We start from the raw sequence: 8,898 nt of genomic DNA, 5'->3' as shown, positions 1-8,898 counted from the left end.
GACTAGTATTAAACTTCAAGTAAGCACTAGATTGGATTAGTATTACGATAAATATAAATGCAATAATATATATAACGTAATACGTACTTAAGCAATATAAAGATAAGCAAATAAGTAAATGGTGAGACACAATGTAATTTTCAAGTGTATTTTATTTATTGATGTTAAATAAAATACAAGGTTGTTGCGGAACAAGATATTACAAAGTAAGTATCTAAACAACCTATGAATTACAAGTGATCTAATCTTTGCTAAATAAACTCTTTGGTCGAAATACTTAAAGTGGTGAAGTATGACTATTTAGATCGAGAGTATTTGAGCAAAGGCACAAAATTGCAAAAGTATGTGATTTGGACGAGGAAGTGACTTGGTATTTATAGGCAAAAAGAATAAATATAATATTCTTTTTGCCGTACAAATATGGTTACATGCATTTAAAGAAATTATTTTAATTCCTTAAAAGCATTGATTAAAGTACAAGAAAAAAGTCACATGATAGTGACTTGTCTTCTAATTAACCAACCACCTTTACATGCGTGTAAGGCTTTTAACAGAAGACAAATGGATTATCCGGTTAAAGGCATGTAAAGGCATAAAGTCAATTCCTCGTAGTCAGTGTTCAGACTTGTAAGGTCTAGAATACTGACAAGGACTCCAGTCAGGAGATCTGGTAAGTCTTCCAGTGAGCTCCGCTATTTGTCAGACTTCTTTCTTCAGACTTCAGTCTTCGACTTCAGTGAGAATGTTCTTCAATAGAAAGATCTTGACTGGAATGAAGTCCAGTGAACAAATCTGGTGGAATCCAGATTCTATACAAGTAAGTTGTTCACTGGTCTTCACATAATTTCTGGACAAATCTTCAGAGGGCTCTAGTAGTTACGTCTGGAGCGAGTCCCGTAAATCTGGACCTAACATATATTATCTCATCTCATATATCATTTCATATCATATCATCTATTAAGCATACATGGCATCTCATATCAGTACATATCATTGGGGTAGCATTTCAGGCTTTCTTATGCATCTACATAGCCCATATCACCTCCCGTATAATCCGAAATACCCATAAGCAAACAAGATACCATTTGAGAAGTTTTTATACGAAAACTGTGTTTTTGTTGAACCCTCAGCGTGTCAAAGTAGTGTATCTTACCTTGATAACGCTTACCAACAAGTTAAGAGTATGTTATAGTGCTTGCTAAGTGCTCCCGACAACCTAGAATGAGTATAAGATTGAAATATAAGCTAAACGAAGCATTTTGTGCAACCTGGGCATCAGGTGCGTCACACCAATCATACAGGAAAGTCAGGTCAAATGCAGGTGCGTCGCACCTGCCCTTGGTGCATCGCATATCAGGCTTCGATCGAAAATCAATTTTCCCAACCTGGGCCGTGGTGCGTCGCACCTCCCACTTGGTGCGTCGCACCTGGGGTGCCGACCAGCAACTCAATTTTTTAAACTTGCTCTAAATGATTTCCTTTCAATCTCAAACCCTTAGCCCGACCTGGAGACATAAAATTGACCTTTTTGACAACACTTTTGATGACTTTAATCCATCAATCAATCCTTTAATCATTTACAATATAAATCAAATCACCCGAATAACATGAAATCGGTAATCGTTTAATCAATTAACCCAACCCAAACCCCATGGCCTGGATTGAATACTCATCTATGACTCATAAGACCAGGTTTCAAAGAGAATATTACCTATATTACCTGTAGATGGCTTAGGTGATTCAAGATCTTAACAAAACTCGATCGAAACGGCACGAAACGGTGGAATCTTCGCTTGGAAAGGGAGGGGAATCGGCTGGGGGTTCTCACACACATGATGCAACAACGTTTATGTTAATTAGGGCTTCCTAATTGCTTACTAACCCCTGGCCATCAGCCCATTATGTTACACTTCGGACCCCTCAACTTATAAATTTGACTTACCTAGCTCATCTTTCTACCGGGAGTCTTAACGATCTGACAAACACTTAATTACTTAACATCACTTTGATTACTTTCATTAAACATCACATTTACATATTCATATTAAATACATAAGCATTTAATCATTTAATCACATATAACGCACGTTTACTTAACGAACCTAACGTTAACTAACGAAAGGTCAAATAGTCAAACACGAAAAGTTCGGGATGTTACAACCTATGTTAATTATATCACCTGTCTTAATCCCTAAACTAGGTGGACTTGGCAAAAATCATTAACTCACAATAATTTATCTTACGAAAATCCAAATCAAATAATAGTGAATAAATACTCAATCAGTTATATGAATTATAAACCAAAAATAACAATGTTTACGCGGCTGAAAGTAAATTTCATTAAATAAAATTAACTAACAATTGTTCATTAGGAAAGATTACAAAAACCTTAGCCGGACATCATCATCTTCAAGTCACCAAACGATAATGAGATTTGCTCCATTTGTTCGTTCGTCTCTCTGTTAGTCTTTCAATTCGTCCGCCGCCAAAAAGTCGACTAAAACTAAATAAAAGGCTGCCGAATTATATTCTGTTCTGTCGAATGTATAATAATCCCTCCTCGAATTTAATGAGAGTCTCCGTATATTCTATGATCCCGCTCAAACGCAGCCAAGCTAAAAATATATATAGCTCTTTATTTTCTTGATGCCCACGTGAATTCCTTTTCTAGCCGCCATAAGTCCAAAACAAAGAATTAGAATTTAAGTTGGGCCTGCCTTTGTAACTTGCATTCGGACTTCACGTATTAGGCTAATTAGTGATCCACAGCCCAAATGATGTACCAACACAATTCTTCAACTTATGAATTTAAAATCTTTGTAGTCTCGTACGCAATATGGCAACACATAGAGAGGTATCTTCCAATCACAAAGCTAGTGACATTTAGATGTGTAATGTTAATTATCAAGACTATATCGCCTTTTGGACAATTATTAACAGCAACATTAAATTAATCTTTAGCTTCATGGCATGTCTTTGTCTTGAACAACATCACTTCATCATCATTTTTAGCATCTTTTATCGATCTTAGTTCAAATCTAAATTTCACGAAACATATATTTTAATAGAATTTTAATCTATATAATCATTTTTTTATCATTTAATATATATCCATACATGACTTATCATTTATGTTTCTATTTTCATGAATTCGAGTTTTTTTTTTTTTCTACCTATACTCCCTTATAAAGTAAATTAGCTTTAAAGGAATAAGAACCTGATATTACTAAAATACCCTTCCTCTCAACAACCAGAGACGCAAGGAACCAAAACTCAACCATTTCTTCTCCCAAACCCTCTCCAATCACCACCGCATACAATCATGGTAGCTGCGGTGAAGTAGGCACGGGTATCAACGTCTAAGCCCACAGTAAACATATGATGAGCCCAAACAAGAAATCCAAGAACACCTATACTGATCATGGCATCACCAGCCACCGTCGTTTTACATCTTTTTTTAATCAATTTCCGGTAAGTATTTATAATTATAATAGGTTCAATTAGTTTAGATATAATTAAAGCATCCTTTTTTTTAGGGTTTTTTTTCCAGATTTGGGGCGATGAAGTTTCCGGCCGTCGACCACCAACCGCATATCTTCTATACATAAGGTAAATACGTTCATATTGTAACATTCGATCTTTTTGAATCTTTTTATGAACAAGATACAAACGCGGGAAAATATGCATATGAAAGAAGTAGGTGAATTCATTATGATTTTTTCGTATATATCATTTCTTATTTGCATTTTATAAGGAACACAGTTAAGAGACACACTTATGAGAATTAGGTATGTTCAGTCTATTTGAATTAGAAGTTTTGATCTTTGAAGTTTATGTCAAAAAAAATCATGCAGATTGATATGCGGTTTTTAATTGTTAAGGTCTAAATTGTTACTTATTGGAGCAATGTATTGGACCGGTTCCTTTGTTCGACAAATTGACAGAATGACCCGTATGAAGGAGTTTACGTTTCAGGACATGTAAAAGAGTCCAAATGGGACAATTAGGAACATTTTGGATGGCTGGTGTTATCCCTCTAAACGATGTTAAAATTGATAACTTGGCAAAAGTTGATTTACTTGGAGGTTTGAGATGCTTATTCTATTGTATTGTGGGTTTACTTATGAACTTAAGAAGTAATATGACCCAAATCAACCCATATTAACTATTAGGTTTTATTTATGAACTAGCAATGTGGCTCCATGGATCCTAACAGTTGGTACTAGCACGATCAATCGTAAGTTTCCATCTTATGTACTTCTCGAAAATCTGAAACAGTTTAAAGTTTTTGCTATGAAAATTATGCTAGATTATGGGAAACAATACAGTTTGATATCTGGTTAACTTGCAAGGATTGCCGGCAGGAAAATGAGCAAAGGTGCATTCAAGAAGGTTCTGGTAAACTTGCATCTGAAACGAGTGAGTCACCTTTGTTCTTCGAAAACCCAACTATATAACATAACTTTTTTAGTAATTTAAATCTAGAGCAGTTGTAAATCACCTTTAAAAGCAAAAACAGTTTGTTAGACATTCAGATTTTGAAGTATAGCAACTAACAAAGCCGGGCAACCACTTATGCAGGCAAACAATGATAGGCAATGGTTTAGAGATAAGAGATGGCGATGCTTTAGACTCTGATCTTCGTGGCGAGTGAGTAATTGTTTTCTTTTAAATATGCTCCTTTACTCCTTTCGTCAAAGTGATTTTGTTTAATGTTATTTTCTATTTTGTTCAGCAGATTGTTTTACTTTCTTGTAGCCATCACCGCTCCATAGGCGACACAATTCACCTCCGCCATCACCACTCCACCATCACACCACGACCTCCATCGCAAACCCCTTTTCCAACCCAACAATCTATCATCTCTTTTTCACACACATACATAAACAACCTCTCAAAAATCCTGTCACCACCGCATCATTCACACAGACTACAATTTTCATCACACAGCCGACAGTCACTTGCGCCACCTCCAACGCGAACATCAGATCTTTGTAAATTTCTGGTTTTTGTCATAAGTCAATTTATATAAATCTCACCATGGGATCGTTACGTTTTCTTATTTTCGGGTTTTTCATCTGGTACGCTTATGACCTTCTTTTGAACCTTTTTTTTTATATCTTTTGAATATTTTATTTGATTGTATCTATGGTCGTCTTATTTTTCGTTGAACAATTAAACAAACTGCATGATTATAGACTTTTGTGCTCTGTAGGATTTGAAAATGGTGGCTTAATGCAATTCAAAATTAAGGATGTGATTGGGTTGGTAAACAGTGACTTACTATTCTGGTATGTGGGTTTCTATTTATGAAGAATCTAAAAAACTCTAGGTCTTCATTGCAAGAGAAGTTAATTTGGTGTAGGCAACTATGCATAAAACTGAGACAAAGTTATCGTGTTATTTATAATTTGATAGACTTATTCATAGTTCAGGCTTCTTTAGTCAAATACTCATATCTGGTTATAACTTGGCTTAGAAAAATTGTGACTTTTTAGATTCTATTGTTCCTTAATTCACCACAATTTAGGAGTTTCTCTAACAATTGAAGCATTTTCAATATGGATAAGGGCAAAATAAGAGAATTGCTCTGAGTCGAAATAACATTTATTCGTTTACTAGACATTTTTCTGTAAGATTAAGCTAAATGAGTCAAAAAAATTTCCTGTTTAGTTTGTTTTGTTTGCACGAGTTACTAAGATGTTCCATAGTTGTTATAATGCAAAGTAGCTGACTAGGTGTTACAGATTACATCGTTCTCTTAAGTGTAATATCTTTATATATATACACAGATTAATACCTGTAGTGTGTAATGGATCATACCTGTAGTGTGTAATGGATACGGAGTCAGATTGTAAGATAGTAAGAATGTGTGAAATTATGACATTTCTATTTCTTTGGTTTTGATGTTTTTTTTGTTGAAGTGATTGGTGCTGTTTTTTAAGTGTTCGACTTCCCAGCATATTCTAAGTCGAAGACTAATGAGCCAGCAAAAGTACTTTCTTTGTATCAAATATGTTTACCTATATAAAGTTCGAATGAAATATCGGACAACTTATGCATCAAATTTACAGCTTTGGGCTGAGATGATTGGATTGTAGTTTATGAATTTGGTATATACCTTGGAGGATTGGATTGTAGTTTATGAAATTTAACTTGGTATGTCAAAGTGTGTAATTTTATTAATTTGTCAAGGTCTTATAAAGTTTCCTAATAGCTTGTGATGTTTATGGCAGATGGAAGCAAATACGTTTCTGAACATGTGGCCATATTTCACGTAAGAAGATCGGCTCGAACGTGGAATACTCCGTATAACCATTGTTTTATATGCACGTAACCATTTAATCCAGTGAATGAAAGTTGTTTGACTATTTTACTCATGTAATCCGATAGTACAAGTCACACTTCGTAATACACACTACAATTTATGATTAATTAACAGGCAGCGATGAATAAGAAACAATATATGATACAATATACCACAAGAAGATTGATAGACTAACAGGAGGCGATTAAGGTATTGTAATTTGTAATTGCCGAGGCGAATAACGTATTGTAATTTGTAAGTGCCGCTGCAACGCGCGGGCACCCCTCTAGTATAGATATCAAACATGGAAATTGGAAAATAAAAACTACAGCTAAAACAATGTCGCATATATTCATGATTATTACTTATTATAGAACTTGTTATGTTATCCTTACATTTTGAACATAATTGTCTCATCTAACTTTGACGACAACTATTGGATTGGTAACCGATTTGGTAAGTATAGTTTCGTAAAAGTGATTTTTATTTATATCTTGACCATGTATAGGTTTTCACTATGAAACTGTGATTGATTTTGTTTTCTGTCATTCATAATTGAGGAGGTCCTATGCAAAAGTAGTCTCTAGCTGGTTTTCAGTTTGACCCGTTCCCTTCTTAGTTACCTTTTTCTTATCTACTTTTTTCCTTGGCCCATTGTGATATAACACAACCCATATGGACCTATTCATAAGTAAGCATGTGAAACTTTCTATGTCCATGACTTTGAATTGCAATTATCTTACAAATATGTCATAACAAAGATGTTTGAGCATCCATTAGAGCATCAAAACTTCACACTGAAAATGGCTCTACATCATTTCAAGTACTTTTAACTTCCCCAGACTTAAATTAAAGTACCCAACTATAACGATATGAAACTAACCAAGACACACCAAGCAAGAAATAGGCTATTTCTTTAGTCCTGTGTGTAAATACTTATCCATTAACATTGTCTGGATTGTAGGGTTTAAAGCTTGATATTCACTCAGAATTGAGGATGTGAAATTTGCTGGTAAGTTTATAATATTCACTGCATATGTTTTTCTGGTTTTCTTATTGAATAAGTTTATCTTCATCCATAGGTTTACTCCATCATATGGGTTGTGGGTGTTAGAATATGATTACGTAAAATGAACGTATGTCCGGAAGTATTTAAGCCTATGGGGTCACACCTCAACGTGAATGTAACTATAAATTAATTAATATATTAAGTGTAATTTATTAATTAATTTGATCACGAAGAACTAACGGAGGTCTGTTAAAAGAGTTAATAGTTAACGGTACTTAACTAACGGACTTAACGAAGAAGAGTTGGAATTAGGAAACAACTAGGAAACCCCTCTAGAATGTTCTGGGGGGGGGGGGGGGACGGTCGACCAAAGGGTTTTAAAACCCTAAACTTGGTCATCAAGTTTCCAAAACACTATAAATAGAGGCCTAAGTTAATTGTTTTCGATACACAATTCATTAGGTTTTCTAAAACCCTAAAAATCTCTTCTTTTCTCCTCTCTCTTCTTGGCTCGATCGACATCAACAAAAACAAAGGGTTTCGGGGTTTTGGTTGGTTCGAATTAAAGAGATAGCAACAAGGGTTGTTTGGTTCGTGATCAAGTACTAGCACACATACATTCCAACGTTGTGTGTGCAATCGTAGTGAGGTTTAATTCAAACCTTCTTATTAAGGTTTCTTGCTTGATTCTCTCCAATTTAAGGTACACATTCGATACTTTGATTAATTAATTAAACTACATAGATCTTGTCTTCCGTTGTGTGCTTTGTGATTTGATTTGATAATAGTTATATAACCCAACAGTGGTATCACGAGCCTACTATGTATGTTTTTTGATTACCAATAAATCAAAACTTGAAGGGGGGTTAGGGTTCTTGATCTTTATAAATTTTCGAATATATATATATATAGTGAAATTGTTAAATTGATTTTGCAATTTAATTACATTATTTAAATTAGAAAAAGGTTTTATTTAAATATATATATATATGGTTTGAAATTCCAGAAAAAAAAAAATTTTTTTTAGGGTTCCTAATCCAAGTTTGATTAATTGCATGTTTATGTGATAAATTGCATATAATTATATGTTGTACCTTTATTTTTAATGGTTAAAAACAAGTAAAAATCATGAATTTTTCATTCAAATCATTCATGATTCTTACTTAGATATATTGATATGAAATCTTGATCATTAGGGTTAATTATGCTAGATAATTGGATAATTAATTGTGTGACTATGTGAATTTTTCGTGTAAATTTTCTGATTTGCGACAGTTTACTAAACAATTCATATCTTTTAATCCATAATGAGTTACAGGTCGTCCTTTGAAACTGTAGATGCTCAACACATAGGGCTAAAACTTTGTAGTTCTGGTCGAAATCTGAATCGGCCCAGAAACAGGTCTAAACAGGTCGTGAAGCTACTGGAATTTCCAGTGAGCAACTATGTGCTTATATGATAATTGTTTGATTTGTATATGTTTAAGGCTTACGCAATCAAGGTGACTTGATGTATGTGGTTCTATTCATTGAAGGGGGAGCCCAATTAGACATAAATAAACCATAGTGACATGTTTAGGTG

General features: G+C 34.2%; 1 long non-coding RNA gene across 9 annotated transcripts; it reads left to right on the top strand.

The window, feature by feature from the left end:
• Window positions 1–3,249: 3,249 nt before the first annotated feature.
• Window positions 3,250–6,435, top strand: LOC122598821. Of its 9 annotated transcripts, none has more exons than XR_006323742.1 (8): window positions 3,253–3,471; window positions 3,537–4,085; window positions 4,191–4,237; window positions 4,353–4,419; window positions 4,582–4,650; window positions 4,739–5,081; window positions 5,216–5,291; window positions 6,237–6,435. It is a non-coding gene; the product is annotated as an uncharacterized LOC122598821 (long non-coding RNA). The 9 variants fall into 9 exon arrangements; XR_006323744.1 differs by having other exon boundaries at window positions 4,173–4,237; XR_006323745.1 differs by having other exon boundaries at window positions 3,256–3,471; window positions 3,537–3,609; window positions 3,855–4,237.
• Window positions 6,436–8,898: the final 2,463 nt, after the last annotated feature.

This window comes from Erigeron canadensis, chromosome 5 (genome assembly GCF_010389155.1).
Source record: "Erigeron canadensis isolate Cc75 chromosome 5, C_canadensis_v1, whole genome shotgun sequence".
NCBI classification, from domain to species: domain Eukaryota; kingdom Viridiplantae; phylum Streptophyta; class Magnoliopsida; order Asterales; family Asteraceae; genus Erigeron; species Erigeron canadensis.
Note: the sequence above shows the minus strand (reverse complement) of the source record. Positions and strands in the feature narration are given on the sequence as shown.